This window comes from Tubulanus polymorphus, chromosome 1, assembly GCF_964204645.1.
Source record: "Tubulanus polymorphus chromosome 1, tnTubPoly1.2, whole genome shotgun sequence".
Classification (NCBI taxonomy): Eukaryota; Metazoa; Nemertea; class Palaeonemertea; order Tubulaniformes; family Tubulanidae; genus Tubulanus; species Tubulanus polymorphus.
In genome coordinates, this window is record NC_134025.1 from 27,260,353 (window position 1) to 27,276,678 (window position 16,326).

General features: G+C 37.1%; 1 protein-coding gene across 1 annotated transcript in view; it reads left to right on the forward strand.

Moving 5' to 3' along the window:
• The window catches only part of LOC141915043 (uncharacterized), a 122,002-nt gene that overhangs the window by 67,479 nt on the left and 38,197 nt on the right, over positions 1 to 16,326 (forward strand). The window lies entirely within an intron of this gene.

Here is a 16,326-nt window from a genome sequence, read left to right on the forward strand (position 1 = left end):
TGCGTATGGTACCGTGTTTTATCAATAAAAGTTTTGCTCATACAAGAGCAATATTTCTCACACGCTGGGCATAACTCATTATTAATAAAGTACAAACCTTCCGTTGAATTATTGCTTTTTCGCGCTTTGTCGTTGCACAGTTTGCCCCGTGCGCGGATTAGCAATTAATGGGCAAAATAGCGAATTTCAATAATTTCCTGCGACAACTTCAAAAGCTACGCGCGCAGGACAAGTTGCGAAGGGTTTATATTGATGAGGTGTGAATATGGTGCAGATTTTTGCATGACTATCGAGTATTGATTGATCGATCGATTTATAAATAAGTCGTCGTTCGCCGTTCGTCGTGCTTCTCTCACGCCCTACACGCCGCGCAGCGCTGCGTTTTCAAACGTTTCATGCGCGAATTCGCGTTATTACGAATGATCTTTTCTCGACGGAATTTGTGTTATTACGAACCGATCTTTTCTTGACGGATCTTATTTCGTATCATGAAAAAAAGTCCATCCATTCAACCACCTCCGCCGCGCGAGGCTCACGTTTCTCGATTCTCGTATTTCTGAATAACTTTCAAGAGTTCAAGCGCTTTATAACTATTTAGAGTAGCTCGGCAGGGGATGTAAGTGCTAAATGCCAACTAGATATGATTCCTCTCTACATTGACGACGATGATGATGATGATGACGATGATGACTAACTTGTCAATATCCATAAATAAAAGCTACGTTTTACCTCATTCATCGACGGCCGAGTTTATATTGGTGTAACACCAAACTTGATTGGATAAGAGAATTAAACATTATTCAGGGAATAATGGCGAGGATGTTGCAGCAATAACCGCAGCGCGCGAGTCTCACCCGCGTCTCGTACATCAGTTGATTTATCTAATAAATTTCATGCGATTCCGTGCGAATGAATGGGAAGAGATTTTGTGAACGGATTTCCAGAAACATGATTTGCGCGACGAACGCTAACGCCGCGTGAGCGAGAGGTTACCTGTAAGTGGGCTGCGACAACTTCGACGCTTCCAGTTTCATTGACTTTTTTTATTGACTCGCCGAACTGTTTATCGATTACTGAAAATCGAAAACGGAACTTTATTTCAGAACTTTCTCGATTGAAATAAACTCCGCACAAACTTCGAAATGTCACAATCGAAGCGGTATTTGCCGCGATTGTGTAGTCTTGTGATAAATGATGACAAATCTGACAGGTTTTTCCGATTTGTTGCGAAGGGCGTCTTATGATAATATTTGCTTACAAACTAAAGCGGTTTTGATTATGTTTGCTAATTACTTAATCAATAAAAGCAGAAAAAAAGCGATGTCTGCGTAGAAATCGAAGGAAAAAGTCGCTTCAGAAAATGCTGGAATGATTATTTCCTTCTTAAAACCGAACCTGGCTGTAGGTCCCCCAATTGAATATCGCGTTTCTAGTAGTATACTTAGTATACATACCTGGAATACCTGTGTATAGCGACGCTGTACATTTCATGCGGATATTCGAAACAAAAATTAATTTCCTGGACATTTCCGTGATAGCAGCCAATCAGTTGGATTGTCGGACAGGGTGACTCAAGCAGCTGTCGAATTTTGATGGATTTCATTTTCCGCTATATTAAACACAGTAGTGCAGAAATACGCCTGCATCGGAATCTTTCCGTCTCTGGAATTCTTTGACATGAATTTATTTCAGAAGTCAATTGGTTAAATGGGTTGAGCATGTACGGAGCGCTGTACCAGATATATCATATAGGAAATGACTGCTGATTTCATATTAGGCTTCATTTATCAATGACAAAGTTTATATCCCTACATCTCGGCTGGTTTCTTCGTTACAATTTAAAATACATATATTCAGAATTAGATTATATTTCATGAGAGATCGTTAAACATTCCCCGTATCCTATAAAAGCTTTCAACTGGGACCCGGGTTAATGATGTAAAGGGCGAAGCCGAGCAACTTATGGCGCATCCGTGAAATAACTCGGACAATCCATTCACAGAAGCGCGCATAATCAGTTATGTCAGTAATCCACGCTTCCTAGCTCCGACCATGGTTACTTGAAGAGACACAAGACTTCAGAGTCTCTGGGTAACAATGAGATGCTAGTGGTCACAGATTGGTTTAACCAATTGTAGTTATGAAAACGATTATTTATTTTTGGTCACTTGTCCGACATAAAAGGAGGGGGCTCGTGTTTGCTTAATTTTCATTCATTTCTCGTAGGCAATTATCATTAGATTTGCTCACGTTTGAATGGATTTCAAATGAGAGTGATAAACGTAAGATAATTCAAAGGCGAGATGGATTAAAACGAAGTGACATCAGGCCCTTGGAGACTGCCCACAATAATAGTCCCTGTATGCAAAACATTGTTAGGAAGATTATTAACAAAACATGTGTGACCATTGAGTAAAGCATTGGCGTATACTGTAGAAATTATTAAAATGATAATTCATATTTCGCTGGCTGTAGCAGAGTTTCGACACCAGATGTGTCGACAATTTATTCAATTATGATACAATAACGACAAAATTGAAAAAAGTATCTTCGCTATAGTGTGTCTAAACACGTTCAGACGACCGAACATGAAAAAAGAAACTTAAGATTCCGAAACCGAAGATGTAAATACTGAAGTTTCCGAAGGTCCAACAATGGAAAACGTAACCATGAACTTTCACCATGAAGTAACTTCGTATGTCAAGAAATGAACAGTATTTCCGCAGTAATGAACTGTCCATAGAACGAAGTACTTGGATAATGCATTAAGTAAGTCTTTGATGTGTGTCAGCAACTCTTCGACAGATAAAGAATTATTTCCTCTCATAAACATCCGTTCCTCCGGGGGTTATATTCAAGATTAATGTAAAGCCGTTGAACGACTCGTCGTCAGAATTTCACCTCAGATAAGTAGAGAAATAAATGAGAGAAAAAAATGAACGCGTAAATCATTTAAAAACCGTGTTAAGATTGACTCATCGGTTCGATCCGATGTTGAATCATTTGACGATTGATTTCATAATTGTTTCGTTCGGTTAAAACGCGGCGATACTGGATTTAAACAATAAATCGACTGGCATTTTTTTCCTCTACGCCGCCGCGAACATTGTCGCGTCTGAATATTCAATCACGACATGCAATCGCACGAAACCTGGCTTTACACATCATCATACACACAGTAGAATATATTCATTAGTCGATCGCTACTGCAGCGGCGGCAGCGACGAATAAAAACCTATGTGAAGTGTTTCACTCGATTCATTGCGTGATTTTTCCGTCGATCACTCAGCCAACAATGAATGACCCCCCCGCCGAGACAATGTCATAAAATAATGAACGCCAAGCGACGTCGATGATGACAATATTTGCATTGGTTTCATAAAACGGTGATTTTCAGCTGAACGTCGCTGCTGAGTTAATAACGAATTCGACGCTTATCCAAAAAGTGTCGACGTTTCATTTACGGTAACTAAGGCGGTATTTCCCTAAAAGACGAATTTTTGACAGCTTTCCTGTAAAACTAGTAGATGAAACTTTTCTGTTTGATTAGACAAATGACACCCCCTCCTCCCTATGACATTTGTCCGTGAAGACTCTATAAAACTCTCACTAAGCTCAATAGTTTTGATGAGTAATGGCTTCAGTTTTTCCATCTCCTCAATTCACTGAATTGTTTAAACTGTTGTTTTATTTGCGCCTGGAGAATCATCTTTGGTTTCACGCCCACAACTTGAAAACCATCTAATTCAGACGAATATGATAACTGTTTATCGTTGACAATCTGATTGACTCCAGTGGTTGCGAGGTGAATTACGCAATGTTAACTGTGTCCTTAGTTTGCTTCGGCCTCCGGGCAGTTCTTCTCCTAGAATAACGTATTTACCCCTGAGCATTGGCACGGGTGGATCTTCATGCGATACTACTCCCCCATAAATGCAAGGTTAAAATTTCAAACAGCTCTGTCATTCATTTGATATTTGGAAATAGAAAAATGGGCCCAAATTCTATAGTGTTGATGATGAATCAGCATCGAAATCTATCTTCAATAGAAATATGGCAAAACTTTCAAGGATTTATCAACTTATATACTTTTTATATGGGAAAGAGTTTAGATAGGGGTTTGTCCATAGAAGCCATTTTGAATCGAGTTCAAATCCCCACAAGGAATGTATGTATTGACAAAGTATGAAGTGACTTTCTTATTCATTATTGTAAGTAAAATGATTTTGTCTACTGAAAATAAGATACAGGAATGATATATTGTACTTGGGAACATGGATGTAGATGAAGATATATTTAGTGACAGGCATTAAGGTGGCAATGTGATAGCTGATTAATGGAATCAATGACTCAAGTTAATCAGCCAGAAGAATACATTCACATGTGTGGAATAAATGATGGCTAGTTGCTCAGGTCACAGTCTTACCATAGATGAAACCATATAATTAAAAAAGGCTAGTTTAAGTATAGTATTATAATTCATCAGCTCAACGTTTTAGTTATTCAAAAATTGGAAGATTACCTCGATCATTCAGTTAGGTTCTGTATTTCACAGCCAGTATGAAAGAACCGGATGAAATTAGACCCTGATAGTCATTAATTTCAAAAGTTTGAGTTTTAAAAGCTTCGGCCCCTGGATGAAATTACATCTAGTATTGTTCCATGGTCAACAACAGATTAACAATATAGCATGTAATTATTGCTCACTTCACAAGTAGTTTTGACCATTACCGGTTTGTATTTGACCAATGATGCCCTCATCTTCACAATGATACCCCCATATTGGCTTTATTTAACTTTACTCAGGGTGTATGTATGATTAAGTGACAAACACCCAAAAGTGGGTCAATGTGCAAGTATGACCTAGTTAACAGGTGTAATTACACAGTTGAAAACTGAAATCCCCAGAACTAACAATTCTAGGCTTTCAATTTGTTGGTGTCCCTCCTTTATCATGAATTAGTCAGAATTACACATTTTACCAAAGTCGGAAATATGAGCCATCATGTAAATATTTGCTGGATGTGGTACTCTTTCATTTCACAGTTTGGACCATCCAGCATCATTTATTCCTATCATCGTCAGAAATCCATCAATTTTCATTATTAGTTTCATTTGTTACCGACAATAAATGTTGTACACACAAATTTTTTCGAAAGTTTCATCTGAAAAAACTATTATCTCGACAGCTTGATGTATTTAACTGGCGGTTAAAAAGTTCCATTTATTTAATGACATCACACGCGATCTCTGTATAGAGAAACAATAGAATCTACACTCACTGCAGGGTCTTTATCCATTCTATTGTTTTCACTCTTACTAGTAACAAAAGGTGTAATTTATCAATTTAAACAGTTGAGTGTCTCATCTATTCAAAAATACCCCTAGATTTATTACACTTAAACTGAAACCATTTATCTGTCCACTGTGATTTATCTATACATAAATCTTTCTTTCGGGATCGCTGTTCTAAAGCATTGAGAGCATTCGATTGGAAATCATTTCATTAAAAATATATTAGTTTTCGACAGTCAAAAATGGGAGAAGTGCGTTTTCATTCCTACATTTCAGAAAAGCTTGTTGAATAGCTCAGTTTTTATGAATGGCTGACGTAACTTCAATCAAATCAATCCAATGCGATAAAGAAAAAAGTGGCATTTCATTTGATATTCAGATTCTGTTACTAGAATAACTTCTAATTAGAAGAAATGAAATTGATTTCACCCTCCTTCGCTACTCGCCATCTGCTTAGGGCAGCACGAGTCTCCAAAACACAGCTCTCAGGCAATTCTAACCATGAACAAATACTGAGGGTAATTTGATACTTTAATCATTGAAGCGTTTGATTAATGTTTGGTTGAATGGATTATTTTTTAGCCTGAGAATGTTGCATTTTTCAATAAAATCTGTTGATATGAAATAATTTTCCCAGCTTCAATGACCGACGAATATTTCGTAGGAATAAATTTTATCGTCGCTAATTGAATAGAGACGATCAAACTATCAAAATTTACTGCAAGTTTAAGAGTAAAAGATTAATCTGAAAAGTTGTTTATTTATGGACCAGCTGAACTTTTATATACGAACTTTGTATGAGAAAGTTCCATTCTACATACATGTCTCCTTATCTCTAATGATATTAACAATTGTAAAAGGTTGCTGGGGAATTTCAATGCTAACAAGTCTCTCACTTAATTATCATTCATCCAACTGATAAACAATCAGTGTTAATAGTTAATAATCAGGTGACAGCAGTCTGAGAACTACAGCAGTATTTACTGTACTCGACAACCTGTAATGTGATAATCAGTGATGATACTATATGGATCCAGGGACTTCCTAGATGAGTCCAAGCAATCAGAATCAAATTACAAGTTCGAATTCTTTTGTCAAAGGATAGAAAAATCTCGGTCAACGAAAGCTTTCACTTTTGAAACCAATTTAAAATTGTGTTTTCTGAAACGCTTTTTGACTTTGTGTCATAAAGCACACCCGAAAATCATGTCAACAAAGTTTTCGACAAAGTAAATAAGATTTTCAGGGGAAGGTGCTCACTGGGTCTCCGGAATAAATTACTCCCTTGGGCAATAAAACAAATAACTTTCACAAACACAATGCCCAACCTCAGTGAAGAATGGAAAGTAAATATTAACTGAAGGCTTAGCCCTGTCAGTCAGATTATCACCCATGTGGAAGGCCTGTAATGCTACCATTGGCAATAATATTTTGTCAATTAGTAGGTGAACAATAGAGGAGGCTGGGTCTATTCTATAGTCATAGAATGGTAACCTGTTGATGTAGGAACATGGCTACTTCTGACAGCTGTCCCTTCACAGTCTCCTCCGCTCCAGTCTATGAACCACCAGGACGTTATACTAGTTAACTATATGGATTATCATTAGAGATTGTTGAATACTGTGTTACTGTCATTGAACTCAAGTTCTACTTCTCACATGTTCTTTATGGATTTAAGTGTTTGACGCTGAGACGACTGACTCCAATTCGAAGAATTGTTTTCTCGTTGAATATTCAAATGAACAGGAATTTTCTTACATTTTTGTGGCTGTACTATTTGTGAGTTGACACTTCAATCCATTTTGTATTTCAATGGTATGTCTCAAAACAAGCGTGCTTGGCAGACAATATAACAGTTATGAAAGTGCTTAAACGAGGATATGAACTAAAAAAAAGGAAAGGAAACCTCAAACATGGAAAGGAATATGCTATGCCCGGTAATGTAGACAATTGTAGATAAAAAGGTGAAGTTAATTTTTAAGAAAACATGGAAGATCAGGACGACACGGAGCATTCGTTAGCTTTGTTCTACAGGAATGTCTTAATGTCGAAATCAGCCATTTTTGGAAAGAAATACATTTATGCGAAATATCGCAAGCAACAAGCAACAAAACCATACGTGGTAAGTTACGTCGTCTTCATAGTAATAGCTCAAAGATTCCAATGAATTCGAGATTTAGCGGCGAATTTTGAATCCGAAATTTAGAGCGTTCCCAAGAAATTTTATAAGAAAAAAGGGTTGACCTTCTTGAAAGATGTGGTCTCTTCGTTCTGTTGTTCTGCTATATTTTTATATCATTGTTAGCAGTTTTCATTGTGTCGTTTGAAAGGATATTGTAAATTTCCGGTGAACTATATAACAATCCTTTGGGCCTCTAGCTATCGGGGGCCCCAATCATTATTCTCCCGACTTAAGTCGCCAGACTGCTCTAAGGCAGCCTTCCGAGATTCTCTGTTGTTTTTTGCCTGACTGAGCTGCGAGAGTTTGTGAAATTCAGTCCGTTTAACGGGCCGCGGGCGCTGAGCATGTGCGTGGACATCGGACAGTGGAGGAAAATGTACCCGATTCGAAGTGTGTCATCATTAATGAATCGTTCACCGAATGATGTTGTAGCCAGGAGGAAATGAGCATTGAAAAAAACCTATGACTTTTAAAGAAACTGATTAGGGAAACCAGTGAAGGGTGCTTTAATAACTATGTAACAGAATACTGTTCACTCAGCCAAACGTACATCAGATTTTCATGGTCAAATTGAAACAGTGATAGAATTCCTGTGATTATTTTTACTTCCGCCTGTGAAGCGAACAATGTGTTGCTTTGTTACGATTTTGACATGCCTGCAAAACTTGAACATCGACTAACAGCCCGTGAAACAATTAGCGACTCCGGTGTAGAAACGCATGTTTCACTGGAGGTTTAATTGCGTTTGCTTCGGATTAAAAACGACATCGCCCGAACAATAAAAGCTACATCGCTATTTCTCGGGGGTCAGAAAATGTAATGGTCTCAATGAGTTTCCCGCCCAGCATCTGCCCAGCTGTAAAGCCCGATGTTCGGAATCTTATCCACGTCGCCATTGATGGAGGAAAACAACTTTTGTTATCGACAATGCCCGATACTACAATATGTTATAATTGAGTTCGTGGATGACTCCTCCTTCATACTCACGAGATGAGTGCATGCCTTTCGATAAATTTCGCAGCTTCCTGACCGGTCCAATCAACACGTGATGTATCAGTTCAACGATGTTTGACTAATCTCCAGAATCATGAACAACAATGAACGCGCTATAAAAGTGGCATTTTCAGTCTGTTAACTGTCTCTCTTTTGGTTATTTTTTCATCGTCAAATTCTAATCCATCAAACTAGCCATTGGTCACTACACTCATTCTATAGAAGGGATTGCTAGATAAACTCACCTGCAATTCACAAAAAAATTGGGTAAACATCACCTAAAATGAACAGTTGTTTGCGAAAAGGCACCGGGGTTGTTTTCGATTGTGACATTTTGATTGTTGGCGTGGTGGACATGTTTTCAAGTTGAAGTCGGGATTGTTGTCATCGAGTGACACGTCTATTGTTGACCGGTGGTCATCTTTTCAGCCATCGTGATTCTTGATACAAGATATTCCCAGGTAAGAAAAGATCAACAGATAATGCTAATAGCAATTGAATATCAGGTTTCAGTATCTAGGGTCCATTATTCCGGGTTATTTACTTGACCAAAATCAAGCCTTTATGGATATAAGCAGTTATCTAGCCTGAATCTGTTCCACTGGTGCTTTATTTGGAATACATCTTACATTGGACCATAAATCATTCTGTTGTTTGAAATGGATTTTAGTTTGATCATAGAACTTTTGATAAAAGTCTGGGAAAACAAATACATAAATTCCATTGTACAATCTTATCTAAATCCTATGTTTATGCCTTTTGATTGTTTTCTGGTCAAGTCAAGTTGATAAACGTGATCTCGTGCTATCGGCAATCTGGTAAAAACAAAGAATTCAGGGTACGAAAACTTTGGTTAAACCTAGCTGGAATAGCAACAATTCTTTGATGATGTTTAAGAGTGAGAAGCAGATTGCTGTTGCCAAATTTCAGCTGTTTGGAACTATAGTAAGTAATGTCTACTGCAGACATCCTTCTATAGACAATGTCAATTGGAGGTCATCTGTTACTAGGCGATGTCACTGGGCTTTGAATTTTTTGACTGATTAGTTAAAACGTCTTGATGAGTTTTGACATTATCTTTCATTAGCATCAGTAGTTTGTCTGGATGCACACTGATCAGTAGCCTACTGGATGCTGAGTGGTAGTTGATAAAATTATTGTAAAAAATATCCCACGATACTGTTATATTTGATAAGGCAAATTATCTCTGTTGGATTTTATCTCCAAGCTTCCTCTCGTGGTTCACTATTTTCACGATGAGACAGATCTTTTGTTTTTGTTATTTACCGGTCATACATCGTGGCTCTACGACCTAAAACTTTCCAATCAGGATAATTGTGTAAGTGTATTTTAAGTTACAAAATCTCATAAAATAACTCTCCTCCTAGTTAATGTACATTGCTTCTATGAAAGTATTCCATTATTGCCATCCTCAAACAATGGAAGTTATTTACGAACCTTAGGAAATGATGAACTGGCTGCGAAAGTAAGTGCCATTGGTAATATACTAAAAGACCTTGAATTGTGTTTTCTTTATATAGACCTGATTGAGTGTCTACCCTTGTATATATGGAAAGGATGCTAATATGATAGTCTGTATAGAAAGCAATAACCAATGATAAAATTGGATATTGATGGGGATATCGTAGGGAGATTTTCTCGAACAAAGTAATTCAGTATCACTAGTTCTCGATAGTATGATAGGGACTGCGATTGATTGTCGCGGCCAGATGTAGCCCTATTGTCAACAGCGGGCTGTATTGACAGTGTTGCTGATGGTTACTGCACGGAGTAATCCATCGCGAAAGAACTGTCGAAGCAATCAATTAAAAACCTTATTAAATTTGATTAAATCGAAAATGTGGGCTACAATATCAATTTTATAGTTGCTGGTGTAATATAATACTGCGCTGGCAGGCGGATATATCCCAGTCTGTGGAACGTCATCCTCAGTTGATCTCGTTCAGCCTTGGCAAATTTTTTTCCAATTCATTGAAATAGCTACGCTATATCATAACCATATGACATGAGGTATCTTCCTTCAAGATCTCAAATATAATCAAGTATTATCATGGAAATAATGAAAATTTGAGAAGTATACCAATCAATTGGCTGGAATTAGTTTGATGAGTCATTTGGATCATATTTTAGTTCTGTTCTTCACTACACTAAATCTCTTGGCCCTGTTCTGGTAATGTGGCACATTGGTCCTTGAATCTGTCGTGTACAGATGTTGTCTTCCCCGAGAGTCGCAGCTCCAGTAACACTGAAAGTCAATCACAGTCTCACATTGATTCCGTTAAATATTCATACTGTTTTACATTCTGTCATCTAAACGTCGTGTCACTGCAATTCCTTATGTCTACACTATTCCTAGTCGCTACAATATCTGCATAACCCTCTATCGAACTAACTGACCTTACGAAGCATCTCTATCTACGATGAATTTATACCTCTGAGCGTAAACAGTAATGGGGCAATGGGCTTCTAGGTTTGTTTTGTAGCTTCGGGTGGTTCCAGGTCATATTTGGAAGCTCGTATTCGCCATAGGCTACTAAATCTACATGGTTGCCCGTGGGCCTCGAATTCCATCAGGCTTCTACCAGGCGAATGGGGTTAGTTAGGTGCTTTTGCTGAATGCCTCGGAGCGAAGTGTATCAGTGGGAAGCTTCACCGCCAGCGGCATTCCCGGGGTGAATCTTTCACTATTGTCTGACCTGGGAATTGGGCATCAGGATTCATGGGTAATTTGACACTTTCATTGGTAAGAACTATTGAACTTATGTATGACAAAATAACTGTTGGTCCTGTGACAATAGAATTCCTCGCACCATTATTAGTTATATAGCAACATACTCGAGTACCTGGAATTTCCAATAGAAAATATGACTTGACCCACAGGGTTTTGGCCTTTTACTTGTTAGAAAACCCTCGGGCAGTAATGCAGGAATGTACTGGTAACATAGCACTTTGTTATACTATGTTGCTTAAGTCGTTGGACCATGACTGATTTTATACTGCAAAGCCTTAGGCGAATAAACAGTAAAACTAGTCATAGACTTAAGTGAAGTACTTAATAGACAATTGAGAATCTATTGTCATATTTTGTCATCGTTTAACAAATAAAGTAGCGTCGAAGATGTCCGGTCATTTATGGAATTCCAGTTTTATGGTATGAGCCTAGAATTTTAGTTTCCATCACGAGATATGTGACAAGAGGACTTATCTTAAATATCCGCAGATGTTCTAACCCTAATTCCTCGAGGCTATCTCGATAGATTCATTCTGATCTATTTTATTGCCAGCCTACGGGTAAAAGGAAACCTTCAGATATTTGGAGTACCTTAAGCTTATTGTCTGGGTGAGTGAAGCCTACGGCCATCCTCAAAGTTACCTTCCCCCCACGCTACCATTCTAAGTTATTGTCCAGTTCAAAGCCACGAGCAAAAATGCGTAAAAATATCTTCGTTGACATAGCCTTTGGGGTACGTGTGCATTAAATCTCAGGCTCAACTATGAATGGACGCTCTGATAGTAGCCCTGAGTAATGTGTGGCAAAAATTTCTTTTCTATGTGAAAAACCACCCAGAGGTGCTGTTATCTCGGAGCATATTTAAGGGGATTTGTGTTTGATATCATTGCCCCATGGAGACATAGTCACAAAAAAATGCTGATATTGGCGATTTCTGGTCTGTTTGTGAGTAGGCGAAAATGCTCAACGATGGGAACGTGTAGATTCATTATGGATAAAGTTGCTAAGAAAAGCCTGAGTATTATTTTCGACGTATTCCGTTTCATTGTATAACACATGTTGAGTTATCATTTTCCGCTTTTGCTTTCTATTTTACTTCATTTCCTAAAAAACTTCCAGCTAATTTCCTTTCTAACGATACACGCGTCATCTATCAGGTGGATTTTAGTTAATTATGGTTTCAAATTCGTTTTGGTACGCCAGTATAAACCATAGTCGCCTTCCCCTCTGTATTGTTTTACTAATTGGCTCTTCAGCTAGGCTGCATTTCTAAATGGCTACAACTTCGTAACTTTGATGATAAATTTTTCAAGTGAGGGCTGGTAGAAACATCACAGCTGTGCTCGATGTGATGCCAATCGAATACAGCTATCCAGTAAATTACAGGCAAAATATTCGAATAATATCTAAAAAAATTGAAACAAAGAACCTTTGAATCTTGGCCCACGTTTGATTCATTGAATGTACTGATTATGAGGCAGTCAGTTGTCAGTCGAAATTATTTCTGCCTCTGGTTTTAATGAACTAGTTCTCGATGGCCAAAACAATGAACCTGTTGTCATGACAATAGAAAACATGGACAAAAGATGCATCCATCATATCACATCATGTGCCAGCCATCAAGTGGGACCACATTCTGGTTTCCAGCCTCCGGGATGGGGGGAACTCTTTCTTCTTAAATCTATAATTAATTGTTTTTGCAGACATCTATTTTTCCGCTGTATCAGGGCGATGGTCTCAATCAAATGACAAAGAAAAACTTGCACTCAAAGTCTGATGGCCTTTTTGTGTAAAATAATCTTCATGGTTTTAATCCGTAATAGAGAAGAATAACGTTTTCAATAAAAATAGGTTTATAACGTTAGCAAAAAGTTTCAGGTCACGAGAGTAAAGAAATGCTTAGATATTTGAGATGTAAGTTATGTACAGTGAACTATATCAAAATGTCAGTGAATTCCACTTAAACATGTTTTGCTGTGTTTATTTCGTATTGACTTGTATTAACTCAGGTACAATCATAGTCCAATCAGGGCAGTGCAGGGCAGTGCTGGTCTTTTCACGGAAAAGTATTTCAATTTGTGAAATCAATTGATCCTTTAACGTAAAGTAAACATGAACTTAGTTTTCTGATTAATAGAAATCTATTTATACTTGTAATATGTGCTCAATGTAAAGCCTTTAAGCGCTAAATCCGTGAAGGATGGCCCTCTTCACCTATTCAAGTAGGGAATAATATGTTTATTTGTTTCGCAAACGTGATTAACTTTTTCATTACAAGATCTTTTCATTACAATACAGCTTCAGAAAGCGTTATCATTGAAAGCAATGATTAGAATGGTTTTAGTTCGTTCAAGCTCGGAATAATCATTAATCATTCTAGCATCATTTTCCTAACAGTGTATTTTCTGCAGATATATTCTTTTAGAATTCACTTTTGAGCAACCCTTCGATTAAGCAGTAAAGATCATTTTTCATTATTAGCATTTACACTTTTTGGAAGCATATCTGTCAATGAATGAGATGAAGGTTACTTTTCATAAGAAAATTAGTGCTATGTCATGTTGCTTTTTAGTTTGAACTTCAACCGGACTAATTGTGTTGTGAATATAAGTCAATTTTCTTTGACATATTGGGTCATCGATCACTTTTAGGAAACCCAGGATCCAGTGTAGGCGGAGCAATGTATGTGTCAATCACCGAGACCCGGCGTTGGCCAGTGCGTAGTATTGTCAGCAGGTGGCTGTGTGTGTGTACTACTACACATTGACATCCCGACTCTTGAAGAAGTAATCGCGAGACATCGCCATATCGGATTTTACTTTCAAAGTTCTAGAAAAAAGTTTTTTCTTTCGTTTCAATCGGCTGTTTTTTGACTAGGATATCATCGTGAGAGTAATAAACATATCCGTTTTCAAAAATCGAAACATGAAATTCATGTTCGTCCGACTATCAACAGATTATCACTATTCGAGAAGATATAGCGTTTATGGATTAAGGATTTTAAAACTTTTTCTCTGTACGCGTGAAGGATTAATGCGTTATTAGCAGATTAAGAAATTGTTGTATTCAAGTTTGGATAGGTTTAAAGAAGAGTAAGTTTGGATAGGTTCAGAGGATTGTAATGCAATATGGACAGATTATATGTCATGAAAGGTGGTGGAGAATGCGCATATCAGGTAAAAAAAAAAAACTTGAAATGTGTTTATTATTTTGCTCTCTTAATTTTTTCTTTTTTTTATTGCTATCTATTTATGGACCGAAATATTTGTGATTTTCTTTCATCTGAAAATGATGAAAAATAATAGAATGAGTAATAATAGAATGAGTATTTGGAATAGCTCATATCAGGACCAAGCTCTACACTTTTATAAGTTTTAACAATAGGGATAGAATATTGGAAAATGAACTAATTCTAACTCTAGAACTGTGGAACTGGACCCCGTATATTATATTATCACTTGATCTATGAAGGGGATAAAATGAGGAACATAACCCATTATTTTGCTGATCGTTTTCCCGCTGTCTTGTTTACGAAAAGTATTAATTTCAGTAATCATTTAATTCAGTTGCTATGAGCGTAGATAAAAACATTTTATCAATTTCTCGACTAGGATGTCAGGTAAAACAAACTACACGGGTGATTCTGTTTATTCAATTCGATCTGATATCAGTTTGTATTAACTGGAGACCTGTCACTGGGGCATAGCCGAACATTATATGGCTGAAATGCATACTCCTTCAAGTCAGCAACGAAAAACCTGTGCATAAAACATGTTCGGTTCCTTTGTGAAGTACTACATATGTTTCAGCCCTTGTACTGGTCTTCGGTTTCCATGTGATGCTGCTGGTAATTGTGTTATCCAAAAACCAAGTCTTCATTGTGAGGCCCTTAGTGATAAGGCAGCTTTTGTTTGACCTTGAGATATCATGGAGTGGTGTAATATTTGTTAATGAATAATATCAGTTTGGTGACTGAATTTCAGTAAATAACCCAGATGTCGATTATGTAATATTGAAATTAGTCAGTTGAGTTGATTGGCTTTTTCAGCTAACTATGCTGAGGTGCTGTGGAATTTTCAATCAACTCCAACCACCGCACAATTATCACAAAAGTGAGAAATGATATCGCATAAATTGTTAAAATCAAACAGGATGTGAGACTAGTTTATCACCTGTGCATGTTGTAATAGACTGGTTACCTGTCCAATAAAATAAACATTAAAACACCATAAAATGAGAGTAACGTTAGGGGAATTTAGAGTCTGTTAGTTCTAGTCATGATTCTCAATTATTCCCAGTTCTGCCATGAAATCTGTTTTATTGCTTTCATTATGTTAACAGTGGGTGGTTAAATCATCTGACTTTAAAAACACTTCAAATGAAGACGATTTCAGTTTTGAAAATTTTATCTAAATTCACTTTTGCAGTTTACTTTGAATTGATGATTCGACTTGAAATCCCCGGGGATGACAGATTCATGTTGGGAATTGTAAATTTCTTATCAACGAAGCATTAATGTCTCTTGAGAAAAGTATTTAAAAAATGTCCAGTTCATTGATAAAAGACATCAAAAGAGTTCAAACGCCATAAAAGCGTCGTAGGATGAGCGTTTATGACGGTATACTCCGTGGTCCTAGTCAATGAACAACCTCTGATCTCTTTTTATACATCAAAAGATATATAGATGTTGCTATATTTTGATATCTTGTTTATCTTCGAGCAAATATGTAAAAAACAAAAAAGCTATGGAACAAAAGCATGTTATAAATAACTCGTCAAAAGAACTTGTATTTTTGACCTTTTTGAATATTTTTTGGTGATTCCTCAAATAAGTGACTGTCATATTGTTGTCACCCTGATATGTCTAGAATTCTATTTCGCCAATTTACTTCATCTCAACTAGTTTAAACATGTCTCGGAGATAAAATCGAGACCTTTAAAGATAGGTTACAGTTTTATGACTTCCTTCTGCATAATTGAGTACGTTTTAAGATTTTATGGTGCCAGTAGATTTGTAAAGCTCTTATTATGTAGGTGGGATAGACTTCTCAGAATTAAGGTGGATATGCTCGAATAGATTCGAAGTTCGGCATTAGCCTAATTA